The sequence below is a fragment of the Eretmochelys imbricata genome, chromosome 2 (genome assembly GCF_965152235.1).
Source record: "Eretmochelys imbricata isolate rEreImb1 chromosome 2, rEreImb1.hap1, whole genome shotgun sequence".
Lineage (NCBI taxonomy): Eukaryota > Metazoa > Chordata > Testudines > Cheloniidae > Eretmochelys > Eretmochelys imbricata.
The window spans coordinates 41,524,269-41,540,543 of NC_135573.1; the positions used below are offsets into that span (position 1 = coordinate 41,524,269).

General features: G+C 41.5%; 1 protein-coding gene across 2 annotated transcripts in view; it reads right to left on the reverse strand.

Annotated features, from left to right (window-relative positions):
* Positions 1 to 16,275, reverse strand: part of CPQ (carboxypeptidase Q) — a 259,790-nt gene that overhangs the window by 109,183 nt on the left and 134,332 nt on the right. The window lies entirely within an intron of this gene.

A 16,275-nucleotide genomic window follows, 5' to 3' on the forward strand; every position in this document is an offset into this window, starting at 1 on the left:
AGAGTTCTGCTTTTTAGTTTAAGACAAGCATAAATCGAGGACCACAGTACTTGCCATACTGGCTCAGACCATTGGTTTAATCAAGTCTGGTGTCCTATATCTGCTAGTGACTAATAACTAATGCTAAGTGAAAGGTTTAGCCCCTCACTGCATGTCTAGTAATCTTTAGTGATCAATTTAAACTCTTAAGCATGAAAACCATGATTAACCTTATTTTAGGATGTGTAACTAGTAAATATGTACTTAGATTGTAGGGTCCCCCAGGCAGACACAGTGATTTTATAACACTTTTGTGCAATGCCAAGCACAGTGAGGCCATGGTCTATGATTGGAGCCCCTCCCTGCATGCTACCACAATATAAAACACCACCACCCATCTACCCCCATCACTGTGCCAACCTCCAGCACCATGTAGTTTCATAATTACACTAGTCAAATGGAAATTTTAAAATAAATAACATATGAGTTTAGAGTTTTAGGAAGACCCTTAAATTATTATAAGTAAATATTTGTCAATATTATCCAGTTCTTTCTGATCCTTATAACTAAAGTATTTAATTCTAATATACTATAGCTGTGAATATCTTAGGTTGGCTACACACTGCAGATGAAATCTACCCTACACAAAGCCTGAGTAACAGCTTTGAGCAGGAGACAATTGCTTTCAAACATTTCAACTGAAAAAGGTATTCACCAACATATTTAGAGATAGGGTATGCAGTACATGTGGTGACAATGACCGTCAAAAAAAGAGTCAAGGGTCTCTGGTATGCAGACTTCATGAACTAATACTGCAGCTAGATTGGCATAGGTTCATTACTGTCCACTGGATCAGTGATCTGCAAACTAAGAAGATTTTAGAGAAGAGATGTAAGAGCTCTGAAGGAGATGTTAACTTTCTAGAATGTCAAAAATTGTCTGTGCCACAACTTTAACATGGCCATAGCATTTTAACCAACAATTGGTTTTGGAAAGATAAATATTCACTCCTGGGAAATATAACTTCTGGCTGAAGTGAATTGAGTTTAAAGTTTAAAAACATATTGAAAACTGACTTAATAGATGTAATGCCTTAACTTCAGCAGTGAAAGAATGCCTCACTAACACAGGATGATGTTCCCTGGCAACAATCTCTACACAAGAGTCTGATAGGGAATTACTTCTCATTCCTCTGAAATAACATATATTGCAACAGCAGGAAACTTTGAATGAGACAATGGTATAATCCCTTTTGGATTACAGAATCTAATCACAAAGCATCTCTCCCAGCTTCAGAACATTACGCCAAAACAGGCTAAGGTTCAAGTGGATTGAGAAAGTCAGAGTATTTTATGGATGAACTTTTACTTATACTAATGCCAAGAATAATTAAGTAAATGCAATCAGTGTACTTCTAAGAAATTTTACAGTATACAACTGACTTTTAACCAACCACTTCTACAGTAACCACTGTTATGGAGAGTCCCTCTAGGAATTCTCTCTGCACTGTTCAATGGTTATACACATGAACACACATTTATTTTGATTCGTAAAATATATTGTAAAAGGTGACCAAAGCTCTAGGCACTTTTGACATAAGTTACAAAAAATGTATAGCAACTCAAGCTATCAGCCAACCTCCACTGAGAGCTTCTCCAACCAAACAATCCCCAGGACTCTCACAAAAACACTATGCCCGGCCATCCTGATATATGCCCATCCAGACATATGGGTAAGGGTTACAGATGGAAACATTGCTGCAGGGAGTTCCCTTTTAAAATAATATGGCAGTCATTTGAAGTGGCTTAGGGGTCTGTGGATGCATTTGTGGACTAAGGTAGTTCAGGCTATCAAGAATGTATGATAAATGAATTTGTCACATACCTTTCCAATTTGTCACATAGCTGTCACCTCCACAGATGTGCTACATACTTTGTATATGTACATACATATAAAGATTTTTAAATTTGCACCAAATTTCCATATATAACTGTCTGCTGGTGCAGATAGAACGTAAGCATGATACAATGATATAAGTAATCTATTCAGTTTCACTAATAGAGAAACCACAAACATCTGCGTAAAATAGCACTGGACTACATGCGCCAATTCTATAAAGATATTTTTAGGATTAGATAGGTTTCCATGCAACATGACAGTCTGAGCTTTGGCTTTTCTGCAGTTTCACCATGAAGGAACTTTCTTTCTACCACAGAATCCTTATAAAGGGCAGTAGGGAAAGAGAAATGAAACACAGGAAATGTTATTCTATTTTCTTGCAGGCCAGCATTGTTGACTGATACCAGATGCCTACCAGTCATATACGGAATTCCTATAAATCAGGCTGCACTTAATATGAAAGCTAGGCAGAATCGCTATCTAGCCATACATCCATCAGAGCACTCTCCTTTTCCACGTCTGAGTGCCTTATGACACTACAAAACAATTCTCCATGCCATATTTGCTCAGACCTACTCCAGTCATTATGCAAAAATTGTTTGTAAGCAAAATGTCAACATCTCCAGTAGGAAGATAAGGTAAAAGCTTCCATTATGTGTGCCACTTTCAGACTCCTCTCAAGAAACCCTCTCTTGACACTGATACTCTTCCCAATTACCATCTTGTCTCAAATCTTTCCTTTTTGAGCAAGGTGTCTCTAATAGTTGTGGTAGAAGGGACTCTGCTGTGACCTGGAGTCATTAGTTTAGGCAATGTGGGTAACTATGCCTAAAGTTAAGCTTGCTCAATCACTTGGCGTGAAGTTTTTCCATGCCTTGTGTCTGTTTCAGGCTGCCTTTTTTTTTTTTTTTTTTTTTTAATTTCAGCTAAAAGTGCTCAGCGGTTTCTGAGAATGAGTCGAGGGGGAAATGTATTGTTTTGCCCATATCGAAATATTCTTACAGTTTCATTAAAATGCTCTAGAGCCTCCGTGCTTTGGAACAGAGGCTTGAAATTAGGCAGGGGAGGGAGAGTGGCCTGATATCAGGGATGTGCCTTTTGCTGCCCCCATGAAAACTTCAGTTGACACATGTTCAGTAGAGACTTGTTAGAGTTGGAAAGCTAAATTCTCCAAACATTCTGTCTGCACTGAGCGTGCTCCAGTATGGGGCTGCAGGACTTTCCTTGCGATGGCTGGCATGGCACCCTGACTGAAATGCAGCGGGTTGACTAGATGAGGAGAGAGCATGTATGGGTGGCTGGGAGGAGGAGCCAAAGGTGGAAGTGGGGCAGGAAGGCCATGGGCAGACAGGTCGGTAACTGAGCCCTGGTCTACACTGGGGGGAGGGAAATCGATCTAAGTTACACAACATCAGCTACGTAAATAACGTAGCTGAAGTAGAAGTTCTTAGATCGATTTACTGTGGTGTCTTCACTGCAGTGAATCAACGGCTGCCGCTCCCCCGTCAACTCCGCCTGTCTCTCTCACGGCGGTGGAGTAAAGGAGTCGATGGGAGAGTACTCAGAGGTCGATTTATCGTGTCTAGACTAGACGCGATAAATCGACCCCTGCTGGATTGATCGCTGCCTGCTGATCCTGGAGATCCTGGCCAGCTGCTCCCAGGAGCCTCCTGCTTGCTGTGCAGAGCAGAGTGGGAGGGGAATGCTGACGTCAGGGTACCCTCCTCCCCCCCTCCTTTGCCCTTTTACCCTATCTCTGCACAGCAGGGGAGGGAGACATGACAGGGCTCAGGAGTGGGATGGAGGAAGCTTGCTGGCGGTTGCTGCTTGTCTGAACAAGCAGGCTTCAAACTGGTGAGTTCCAAACTACTTAAAAGGGCAGCATACTTAAAGGGACAACACATCTCTCTCTCTCACACACCACATTGTCTCTCTCCCTCTCACAAACAACACACTGTCTCTCTCTCACACTTGCATGTTGTTGTTGTTGTTACTTCTTGATACTTCCTGCAATGCACATATATTCTCTGTAATTTTATTCTTTCAAAGTGTGTTATTTTAGTTTTTTGACTGGTCTATGCATTTCATAATTTTTATTTCTCTCTTATGCTTAAATTTAATTCTTTGAGTTTTAAGTTCTAAAATGCCTAACTTGTCCTGGCTGGAGTAATTATCCCTATGACAAATTTTTAAAAATAAATATTTCTATTATATCTAGGTTTTTTGTTTCTACTGGTGGCACACATCCATACATTACCTTGATATTGGTGCACATAATAAAATTCATTCTGCACATGGATGGAAAAAATTAGAGGGAACATTGGTCTGTAACCATTAGAGGTTACTCCTCTCAGAACCTGGAATAGAACTCAGGAGTCCCAAGTCTCTGCATGCCTCTGCTGTCAGCAAATAGACTGTGCCAGCAAGTTTCATAACTATATCTCATCCCCCTTTAGTGGCTGATCAATATACTCACTCAACTACTGCTGTCAGTGACTCTCATATCTTAAGAGGCAGAGGTCTGTGCTGTGAATCTAAAAGGTTCTAATCATGCTGATGTATCATCTTGGAGTCAATGGATGAAATCTGTAGTTTTTTCAGTTTGATTTTTAAAAAAAACCTAAGAAATTAGATACCAAAAGCTACAAAAGAAGAATGTGATAGTTGCAAATTCAATCACTCATAACTTAGGAAGTACCAGAATTAAGGTTGTTTGTGCAACCTTAATTGTTGGTCCCCTTGTCGTATACACATTAAAATAAGGTCTTTAATTATATTATCATATTTTTCCCCACAGGAATCTTCCACAAGAAATCAGAAAATTTGCGAAGTAACTTCCATATTGGCACACCAAATGCAGTTTTTTTGTATGCAAAATATGCAGGTTCAATTTTTGAAGGCAGCTTGAGGCCATCTGAAAATTCAGATCACTAGATTCAATTCAAAAAAGTACTTAAAAATTTCTTTACCCCCATTTCAGAAGTCCTTCCCCCTTCCACAAATCAAACCAAACATGATACTACTGTATTTCATAGCTAGGACTTAAATATTGTTAAAACAACTCCTCAGATGGACTCTTTGCCACTTCCTCAGATAGAGGAACCCACTTACAAATTGTGTCTGTGTGTTTAAGAACGTACATGCATAAAGTGTGTGTGTCATTATTTATTTGTGCCGTAGTGCCTAGGAGTCCTATTAATGGACCAGGATCCTATTTTGCTAGGTGTTGTACAAACAGAGAAGAAAAAGAGTGTCTTGTGTCCTGGGTAATTTGTCCACTCTGCCAGTATGGCCACCGTGAGCAGGCACATTTCTGCAATTTATAAAACTCCAAGGATTCTCTTTGTTTTAGTAATCTACAAGTTTATGAGAAATACCAAAAGAGCAGGGACAGAATGTTATATGCATTACCAACAAAAAACTGATACATTTAGGCCCACCAGAGTCAACAAAGTCCTCTAATTAGTACAACATCTTCATATACATGGAGTACAAATGTGACACTGCTCTCAGACACTCTTTAGAATATATCATTTATAATATTAGTAGCTTTAAATATGGGAAACGCTGGAGTACTGTATTGAAATATAGTATATAGACAGTAGTATCCATGATCATCTCTCTCTCAAATTATTTCCTAATCTATTGGTTGTAATATAAAATATGGCCTCTGCTTATTTTGGGTTAGTTTACACTGTTGTCTTTTTATGCTTTTTTGTGCATAGACTTTTACCCTGCCCAAAAAAACAAAACTAAAGGTGGTCTACCCCATTGCGGCAACCCTCCTCAATCCATACAAAACAACTTCCTGTCACAATACCCTACATTCCTCATCTCCAGACCAGTTTTTAACTCTATTACAATAGTTCCTTATGTGTATAACGCAATGACATTTTGTAAATCAGTCAGCTGTCTATTCCATCAAAGGTCTTCCTGAAATGCAGATAAATTAGGTCTTTTCTTTCATCCTTCTCCAGCCTGATAATGTGCTTGAAAGACTTGAAGTGAATTTGTCAGGCATGTTCTTCCTTTCATGAAACCAATCTAACTGTTCCAAGAACAGAAGAGACATTGGTGGATGAAAGAAAAAACATCCGCTATTAGCAGACTGTTTCAGGAAATGCTGCATAATGATTGTGACCATTCAAACAGACAGCATATTTGCTTTTGAAAGCATGCAGCATTCTACACCATTACTATCAGTAGTTCTTAGCAAAGTTTGGAGAAGATTAATTTAATTTTAAACATCTTAAGGTGTAAGAGGAATTTTATGACTAGTATTGTTGTCCCTTTTTGACCCAAGTGGCTGGTCACATTTCGGGGCCTTGGGGATATTCCAGTTGAGAATAGAAATTTGTGGTAGTCAGGTATTTCTTTGATGCATTTTTATTTACAAAGAAAGTACAGAGTCCAGTGTCCCTGAACACAGAGGGAATCAAGAACTTAAGAGGAGTAGTTTCTTAGCTTATAGTCCCCAAGCCTCTTTTGCCAACAGAAGGCCCAAAACCTCATTCTCATTTTCTAGCTTTTTCCAGGGTCACACTGTGTTTGCTGCTGCTTGGCTTTCATAAAATCATTGAAGATTAGGATTGGAAGATACCTCAGGATGTCATCTAGTCCAACCCCCTGCTCAAAGCGGAACCAGCCCCAACTAAATCATCCCAGCCAGGGCTTTGTCTAACCCTTTCTTGCCTCCCCTTCTCTCTCTGTTCTTTTCTGAGCTTTTTATGTGTTTTTCCAATCCCCCATCCCCATCCTTCCACACACACACCTAATAACAATACCCAGTCGAACCCTTCCCTCTCCCAGCATGGTGCTAGTTTCTGGGCAGACTCAATTAGCATTTGTTTAGGTGTGCCCCTTTAATGGTCTCTTACAACTATCTTAAATGGAGGACTTGTTCACACATCAGTTTGAACAAGTTTTTAATTCAACCCATAGCAAGGTTTCATGCAGCTGATAACAATATGTTGCTAGTGGACAGCATTACATATATCACTAGATCATCATAACACAACATACTTGTCAAAACATACATGAGCTCATTTCTCCATTGCCTTACCTTGTGCAGAGTAATGTAATAAGCTACTACTAGAGAAAGACCTTGTCTAGACATATTTAAAACCTGGTTTATTCATCCACAATGTAATTCCATTGACTTCAGTGGATAAATTCAGCCCATAAAGGGTGGGTGTTTAGTTTTTCGTTTTGTTTTTTAACCTTGAGTTAATCAATTGCCAATTAACTCAAGGTAAATAACTCTTTTATAAAGGCCACCCTGGATATTCTTCACTTGTTTGTTACAGGCTTCAAACATTTGTGATTTACCCTGGGGGTCAGCCTAGGGTAAATCACAAATGTTTGTCGCCTGGAACAAATGTTTGGTGAGTGTCCACACTATGATTTACAAGGTGTTAACTAGCTTGAATTAATTAGCAGTTTACTCAAGTAAAAAAGTCTAATGAAGACATGCCCTAACTGTAAATCGAGAACATTAAAATTTTTAATTGATTTTATTTGTATCTAAAACAAATTTTCCTTCAAATTCAGTTTTCTGCTTTGGTCTCCAAATAATATGACTTCACCCTATAGCCCCTTTTATTAAATTTCACAAGCATTCAGAATGGCTTTCAAACAATCAGCCTAGCTGTCTTAACCAATTTGCAGTCCTACAGATACGGTGATGTTCAGAAAGAAAAAAATGCTTAAAATAAAAAAAACCCTGTCTATTCTATTTAATATCCAGTGTAATAAATCTCAGCTTCCAGGCTCCTGATTAAATGACATTTCTGTTCGTGAAACAGAAATGACACACTCGGTTGCACAAGAATCAAAAACCATTACTGCTAAGAAGCTGACTAACCTTCAAAGCGTCTCTGTATCACAACATACATAAAACATTTTGTATGTTGAAGTTTACAAAACATGAAGTGATTTGAAGTCTGGTGCTACCTGAAAGTATACTTTTCCCATAAAATATTGTAACTAAACCTCTTCTTAACCCTATTAAAAGAGAATCTCAAAAACACTGAGCTGATACCATTTGTGACAAATGGGAAGGTCTGGGAGAAAATTAATCTAAATTTGTCTAATTAGAAGCTGTTAGCTGATAAGGGACATGCAGTAAAGATAGGGTCGGCAGAATTTGATTTTTTAAAATATAATATTGACAGATATTTTGTTTGTTTTTAAGCATTTTAAATTTTTAAATCAATTTAAATTTTCATTGCTGTGGGAAATTATGGAGGGGGTCAGAAAATAATTATTTAGTGACACTAGGTGTTGAGCTTTCACCATCAAAACACAAATGGTCAACATCATGTATTACAATATACAAAGTAAGTATCCTTAGATCAAACTCTAAGTTCTGAAGCAGATTTTTCTTACTTTGCCTAATTGTAAATTTTGATTATCATCGACAGAAATATATTTTTTCTGTTGGTATATGGTGAAATTGATTTTTAATGACACTTACTGACAAAAACCTAATCCTTTCAAGCTTAAGTAAAGATAACAAGACAGAGACTAGATGGAATTTCTACTTAAAATTATTACCATTTTCCCATTAAATGCTGGATTTTAAACCTCACCATTTCCATATGCTTAACATAGTTTAAAGTTTATAGTTGCCTAACTCAATATTTCCTAGAGCTCTTATGTTTCAGAAAGATTGGGTGGTGTGGGTGGCCTGTGATATACAGGAGGTCAGACTAGATGGTCTGGTGGTCCCCACTGGGCTTAAACTCTATGACATCAACACTGTTTTAAAGATAATTTTTCCAAAAGGCATGACGTTTACACAGTTAACTCCATTTTAAATACCGCCTTGTCTGGGAATAGTATGAAGAATAACATCTTAGTAGTAAACAACTAATCATAAAGGAAATATCACAGAAGTGAGATACTTTCTCTCATTCAGAAATGCCAGTAGCCACATATTACTCATGCTCCCAATTTAAGGATTAGCACAAGCAGAGTGTGATGAGTGTTCTGAGCTGGAGTGTTCTGATGAGTCATTTAAGGCAGTTACCCATGAGTCCCAAAGGTTCAGCCAATCCACAAACAATGGTGTAACTATGTGACATCACCCCCCCCCCCCAAGGTACATATACAGGCTCCAAAAAAAAGCATCCTCAATCCAGTCTGCTCAATGTTGCTACCTTGTTGGGGATACGCCCAGCTGCCTGGTAATTGTGATAGACTACTTCCACTCCAGCCAGAGCCTGTTTCCTGCCCCTGATCCAGAGATGGACAGTTGTCCAGCCTCTCTTGACACAGAGACTCTGCAAATGCCCCCATGTAGAGGCAACAGTTATCCCTGAACTAATTTGCAAAAAGGCGCAACTACCACTTCGGTTTTAACTAAAGGTGACCAGGATTCCTGTTTTGATCAGCTCTAGTTAAGGGTTACCCGAGTGTCTGGGTCAATAATTTCTCTGTTAATCCCCAAAATTCTAAAAAAAAAATTTCCTTTAGGGATATATATGATATCTTTCTCTCCTCCAGTCACACAAGTCACTGATGTGAATTTGCTCTAGGTTTGTGGTGACTACTAGCTGATTATGGATGCTTGGCTACTGTGTGTGGTCGCAAGTCTAATTCCTAGTGGACAGATGTTTATATCACACTCATCACCCACATAGGCAGTCTAAGAAGAGAGGCAATAGACTTAATGGCCATGGAGAATAAGCTAATCTTACATTCACAGACATGGTCCCTCCAAACCAGGGAGAAGGCACCGTGACAAGGTAGCATCCCTTGCAATGCCTCTGACCATACTGTTTATGCTTTGTGGATAGCAAGGGGCAAGGGTCAGCAGGGCTCTGGCCAGCTCTGCAAAGTGGGGTCCATGGAGGGAGCGCCACCTCCATCCCCGACTCACCTCAGCAAGCCACCACCTGTCTGGGGCTGTGTGCCGGTGGCTACTCCCCGAGGTCTCTGCTGGGCTCAGAGCTGCCCGGGCAGCTCTGACTGGCTGCGTGAACACTCAAAGTGGGGGCTGGGAGCTGAGGAGCAGCTGCAACCCTTTGCACCAACAGCGGATGGGGGAATGCCACGGCTTCCCATTCCATGGCACCACTAGCTAGAAGAGCAGCAGCCTCACACTGCCTGGCTCTGGCTTTCTGCCAAGGACCCGGCCAGAGGGCGGGGCCTGAGGGGCGCAGGGAGAGGAGGAGGTGGGGGTGGAGCTGCCCCCAGGACTACCCCACTTGGTAAGGCACTGCAGTTTGGGGGGGCACCCCCCCTTCCAACGCTTGAAGTTTCAGCCCCACGTCGCTCCTGGCTGCAGCTGGGGGGAGAGGGGAGCTTGGCAGGCTCCCCCCTTTCAGCCCCGCTTGTGGACTGGGTTTCAGCTGCGGGGCTCTGCAGACCATGCGAAAGGGCTTGTGGATCCCCGATTGAGAACTGCTGTTCTAATCTACATGAAAGACCAAACTAATGGATCGGGGAGCATGAGCTGGTGGTGGCAATTCCCCAGGTGCAGCTTAGCTGGACCCAGGTATCAGTGACCTGGAACATTATGAGATACAGTATCTCATTAAACTCTGTTAAATAGTTCTGAGAAACTGAACCAACAGCTTTGTGCTGACAACTCACTAGTCTAACTCATCATTTTTGAGCTCCCTCCCTAACAACCCTGCATCTATAAAGCTCTTAAATATCTCAGTCAACTTAAACTTAACACTTCACAGATAGAAAAGCAGTACTTGTGGCACCTTAGAGACTAACCAATTTATTTGAGCATAAGCTTTCGTGAGCTACAGCTCACTTCATCAGATGCATACTGTGGAAAATACAGAAGATGTTTGTTTTTATACAGACAAATCATGAAAAAAATGGGTGTTTATCACTACAAAAGGTTTTCTCTCCCCCCACCCCACTCTCCTGCTGGTAATAGCTTATGTGAAGTGATCACTCTCCTTACAATGTGTATGATAAACAAGGTGGGCCATTTCCAGCACAAATCCAGGGTTTAACAAGAACGTCTGGGGTGGGGGTAGAAAAAAACAAGGGGAAATAGGTTACTTTGCATAATGACTTAGCCACTCCCAGTCTCTATTCAAGCCTAAGTTAATTGTATCCAATTTGTAAATGAATTCCAATTCAGCAGTCTCTCGCTGGAGTCTGGATTTGAAGTTTTTCTGTTGTAATATCACAACTTTCATGTCTGTAATCGCGTGACCAGAGAGATTGAAGTGTTCTCCGACTGGTTTGTGAATGTTATAATTCTTGACATCTGATTTGTGTCCATTTATTCTTTTACGTAGAGACTGTCCAGTTTGACCAATGTACATGGCAGAGGGGCATTGTTGGCACATGATGGCATATATCACATTGGTAGATGTGCAAGTGAACGAGCCTCTGATAGTGTGGCTGATGTTATTAGGCCCTGTGATGGTGTCCCCTGAATAGATATGTGGGCACAGTTGGCAACGGGCTTTGTTGCAAGGATAGGTTCCTGGGTTAGTGGTTCTGTTATGTGGTTGCTGGTGAGTATTCGCTTCAGGTTGGCGGGCTGTCTGTAGGCAAGGACTGGCCTGTCTCCCAAGATTTGTGAGAGTGTTGGGTCATCCTTCAGGATAGGTTGTAGATCTTTGATAATGCGTTGGAGGGGTTTTAGTTGGGGGCTGAAGGTGACGACTAGTGGCGTTCTGTTATTTTCTTTGTTAGGCCTGTCCTGTAGTAGGTGACTTCTGGGAACTCTTCTGGCTCTGTCAATCTGTTTCTTCACTTCCGCAGGTGGGTACTGTAGTTGTAAGAATGCTTGATAGAGATCTTGTAGGTGTTTGTCTCTGTCTGAGGGGTTGGAGCAAATGCGGTTGTATCGCAGAGCTTGGCTATAGACAATGGATCGTGTGGTGTGGTCAGGGTGAAAGCTGGAGGCATGTAGGTAGGAATAGCGGTCAGTAGGTTTCCGGTATAGGGTGGTGTTTATGTGACCATTGTTTATTAGCACTGTAGTGTCCAGGAAGTGGATCTCTTGTGTGGACTGGACCAGGCTGAGGTTGATGGTGGGATGGAAATTGTTGAAATCATGGTGGAATTCCTCAAGAGCTTCTTTTCCATGGGTCCAGATGATGAAGATGTCATCAATATAGCGCAAGTAGAGTAGGGGCGTTAGGGGATGAGAGCTGAGGAAGCGTTGTTCTAAGTCAGCCATAAAAATGTTGGCATACTGTGGGGCCATGCGGGTACCCATAGCAGTGCCGCTGATTTGAAGGTATACATTATCCCCAAATGTAAAATAGTTATGGGTAAGGACAAAGTCACAAAGTTCAGCCACCAGGTTAGCCGTGACATTATCAGGGATAGTGTTCTTGACGGCTTGTAGTCCATCTTTGTGTGGAATGTTGGTGTAGAGGGCTTCTACATCCATAGTGGCCAGGATGGTGTTATCAGGAAGATCACCGATGGACTGTAGTTTCCTCAGGAAGTCAGTGGTGTCTCGAAGGTAGCTGGGAGTGCTGGTAGCGTAGGGCCTGAGGAGGGAGTCTACATAGCCAGACAATCCTGCTGTCAGGGTGCCAATGCCTGAGATGATGGGGCGCCCAGAATTTCCAGGTTTATGGATCTTGGGTAGAAGATAGAATATCCCAGGTCGGGGTTCCAGGGGTGTGTCTGTGCGGATTTGATCTTGTGCTTTTTTAGGGAGTTTCTTGAGCAAATGTTGTTGTTAACCTATCCAACTACACTCTTAGCCCAGCAGAAGCAGCTTTCCTATCTCGGGGCCTCTCCTTCTGCCCCTCCACCCCGACGAACATGATACAGTTCTGTGGTGACCTAGAATCCTATTTTCAATGTCTCCGACTCAAGGAATATTTCCAACACACCTCTGAACAACATACTAATCCACAGAGACCTCCCTACCAACACTACAAAAAGAAGGATTCTAGGTGGACTCCTCCTGAAGGTTGAGACAGCAGACTGAACTTCTACATAGAGTGCTTCCGCCGACATGCACGGGCTGAAATTGTGGAAAAGCAGCATCACTTGCCCCACAACCTCAGCCGTGCAGAACACAATGCCATCCACAGCCTCAGAAACAACTCTGACATCATAATCAAAAAGGCTGACAAAGGAGGTGCTGTTGTCATCATGAATAGGCCGGAATATGAACAAGAGGCTGCTCGGCAGCTCTCCAACACCACTTTCTACAAGCCATTACCCTCTGATCCCACTGAGAGTTACCAAAAGAAACTGATAAGAAAATGATAAACACCCATTTTTTCATAATTTTTGTGTATAAAAACAAACATCTTCCGTATTTTCCACAGTATGCATCCGACGAAGTGAGCTGTAGCTCACGAAAGCTTATGCTCAAATAAATTGGTTAGACTCTAAGGTGCCACAAGTACTGCTTTTCTTTTTGCGAATACAGACTAACACGGCTGTTACTCTGAAACACTTCACAGATGAAGCTCCTTGTGTTTCCTCCCAAGCCCTGCCATTTCCCCCATTCCCTGACACTACTGACAACACCAGCATCCTTCCTAACTGGGAGCCATCTCACTTTGTCCTCTCTTGCTCCACAAATCGCTGCTGTAACCAAATTCTTATAATGTTTTTCATAGATTAATAGACTCTAAGGCCAGAAGGGACCATTGTGATAATCTTGTCTGTCCTTCCATATACCACAGGTCATAAACTTCCTCAAAATAATTCCTATGGCAGATCTTTTACATATCCATTACAGTGACGATCTCATTATCCAAAGTTCTCATCCAGGCCTCATCATCTCCTCTTTGACTACAACCTCTTTTTCTCACCTTGCTTTCTCCCTGTAGGGAGGCGCATGCTGGGCTGCTCTGGTTTTGGCCCCTGTTGCCTTCTCCAATCAGTCAGGAATGCTTCAGCTTGATGCAACACCAGTGTTCTTTATTTACAGTTGTTTTCCCACCACCACTTTCCACCTATGTACAAGTTTTGCAGCCAACTGTGCCAAGTGCAGGCCTGGCCAGCAACAGACCAGAAGGCTCCCACCTCCCTCTGTGCCTAGCCTTTCTCAACCCCTGCTCCCCTTTCCCCTAGCTTTCTCTCAGCTTTTATAGCCCTGGCTAATAAGGCTGGCACGTGCTGCCTGTTACCAGGCAGACATGGGGCTATCCAACCAGCCCCAATCCATTCCCCTAGATTGGGGCTGGAGTGGCAGAGGCTGATTAAGTGCTTCTCACTCAGCACCCTGTCACACCCCCACATAACCTACTAAGGTCCTCTCAAAGAGCTGCTGGCTAAGATCAGCTTTCTTGGTTACTGCTGGCTATTGGGGATCACTGATATGTATTATTTTTTAAAATTAGTTATATTGACTTCCCCCCACCCCTTGTTCCTTTATATCAGTGGTTCTCAACTCTGGTCCACCGCTTGTTCAGGGAAAGCTCCGGAGCGCTGGGCCGGTTTGTTTACCTGTCGTGTCCGCAGGTTCGGCCGATCGCGGCTCCCACTGGCCGCGGTTCGCCGCTCCAGGCCAATGGGGGCTGCAGAAAGCACGTGGGCCAAGGGACCACCGCTTTATATGTTGCTTCTCTCCTTACACTGTAAGCTCTTCACAGCAGGGACTGTGTCTTCACATCTGTTTTTGCAGGGTGCCTAGCACATTGTGGGCAGTACTAGAATGAAAATAATAATAATGGAAGCATCCCAATTTCATCTATTTCTAAGTCAGACATGACCAGTAACAGAAAATCACTGGCCATTTCAGAAGCATAAGAATCAAGCTTACATTTTCTGTTTCCAGTAGAATCAGGACCTATATAGTAATACTAAAGGCATAGCAGTTTGTCAGAAAGCTTAGCAATTACTAAATAACTTAGCCCCTGTGCAGTCTTGTACTAAAGATTTCACAGTTGCCATTAGTGGTATTCCACTTTAAATAAAAGTCTAGTTATCCTATGATATATGGTTTTGAGTAACTGAATAGAGGCCAATATGTGTCAAAGTTATCTTATATGATAAAATATTTTAAATGGGAGCCCCTTTGTAATGAGGACATTGATTTCAGAATTAATAATCCACATTTTTTTTTAGTTCCACACTAAACGTTGTTGTCAGTGAAAGAAAGCCGTTAAGTAGTACAGAAATTAGGGACCAATTCTGGAAGGTGCCAAGTGCCTCCCTATGAGATCAGGCACTTAAGGTACAATTGCAGCTGTCTCTCTGGAGTATTTTTACTGTGTAATCCAGTACTGAAGCGATCACAGGCTCCCAGTTCTACTTACTGTAGTCTTTATTGTGGTGCAGAATTATGTGTCTTAAAATTCAGTTCAAAACAACAAAGTTTAGGAAGCATTTGGAATTTTTGTTTTATAAATCAAAGTGAAAGCCCATGAAATGCTGCCATTTTCTATTTAGGGAAAAATACAAGACAGTCTCAATCACATTTTTATCTACTTACTAAACCACACTTTTAGGATCTCAACATAATTAAATTTTCAGCTGGAAAGCCATAAAAGGTGAATATTCTTTCTTCCCCAGTAGTTTTCTTTATATAATATTTCTATAAATGACTACAGTACTTGTGAAATGTCTAGTGGATTGAACATGGGCTTGGCAACCAGGTGTTTCTCATCTGGGGGGCCTTGGGTGAGATTGTTAACTATGCTGCCTCCATTGCCCCTTCTGTAAAAGTGGGATAATAATTTCTTAACATAAAGGGATACTTTGAAGAAAAATTTATGTTTGAAAATGCAGAATGAATATAAAAGTGCTAAAAAATGTAGATCTAAATTCCCTGCTGTTGTAAATTGAAGATAAGGGAGCTGCACCGATTTACACCACCAGAGAACTAGGTACATTATTTTTAGTGTCTATCCACAGCCCTGGGAACTAAAGGCCTCTGCCTCGAGAGGCATATTAGGGGCAGCACTAGCAAGTAACACAGACAGGTTTTCCCACACTATCCCATCAACATACTTCAGCAACCCTGACTTGGAAAGATCCCCTTTAGATATGAGATGATGGTTCACTCTCCGTGTTTATTCAGTTTTGGGCATCTCTGCTTAAATACTGTGGTAAAGACATCAAGGTAAGAATCTAGACAGACAGACCAAACAAAGGTGTCAATTAGTGCCAAGTGTGAAGGTTTGGGTGATGTGGAAAACTTATTTTCCTAGGCCATTAAAGAATTATCAAATAGTGATCACTTCTATCTACTGCCATTCTAGGTGGGATTTGAACTGCTGACCTTCAGTTGGAAGGTTCTAAATCCCATGATGAATCCCTGGAGTCACCTCAGCTCCCAACATATTTTTTTTTCTTTTTACTTAATGCTGCTGCAGTAATAAATACCATAAATTAGTTATTACTTAATTTCTTTCCCCCCCAAACGCCACATGTGGGATGAGGCGTCCACACCACACAAGGCCTGAAGGGGTAAATTAGACCAATTACCCTATAGAT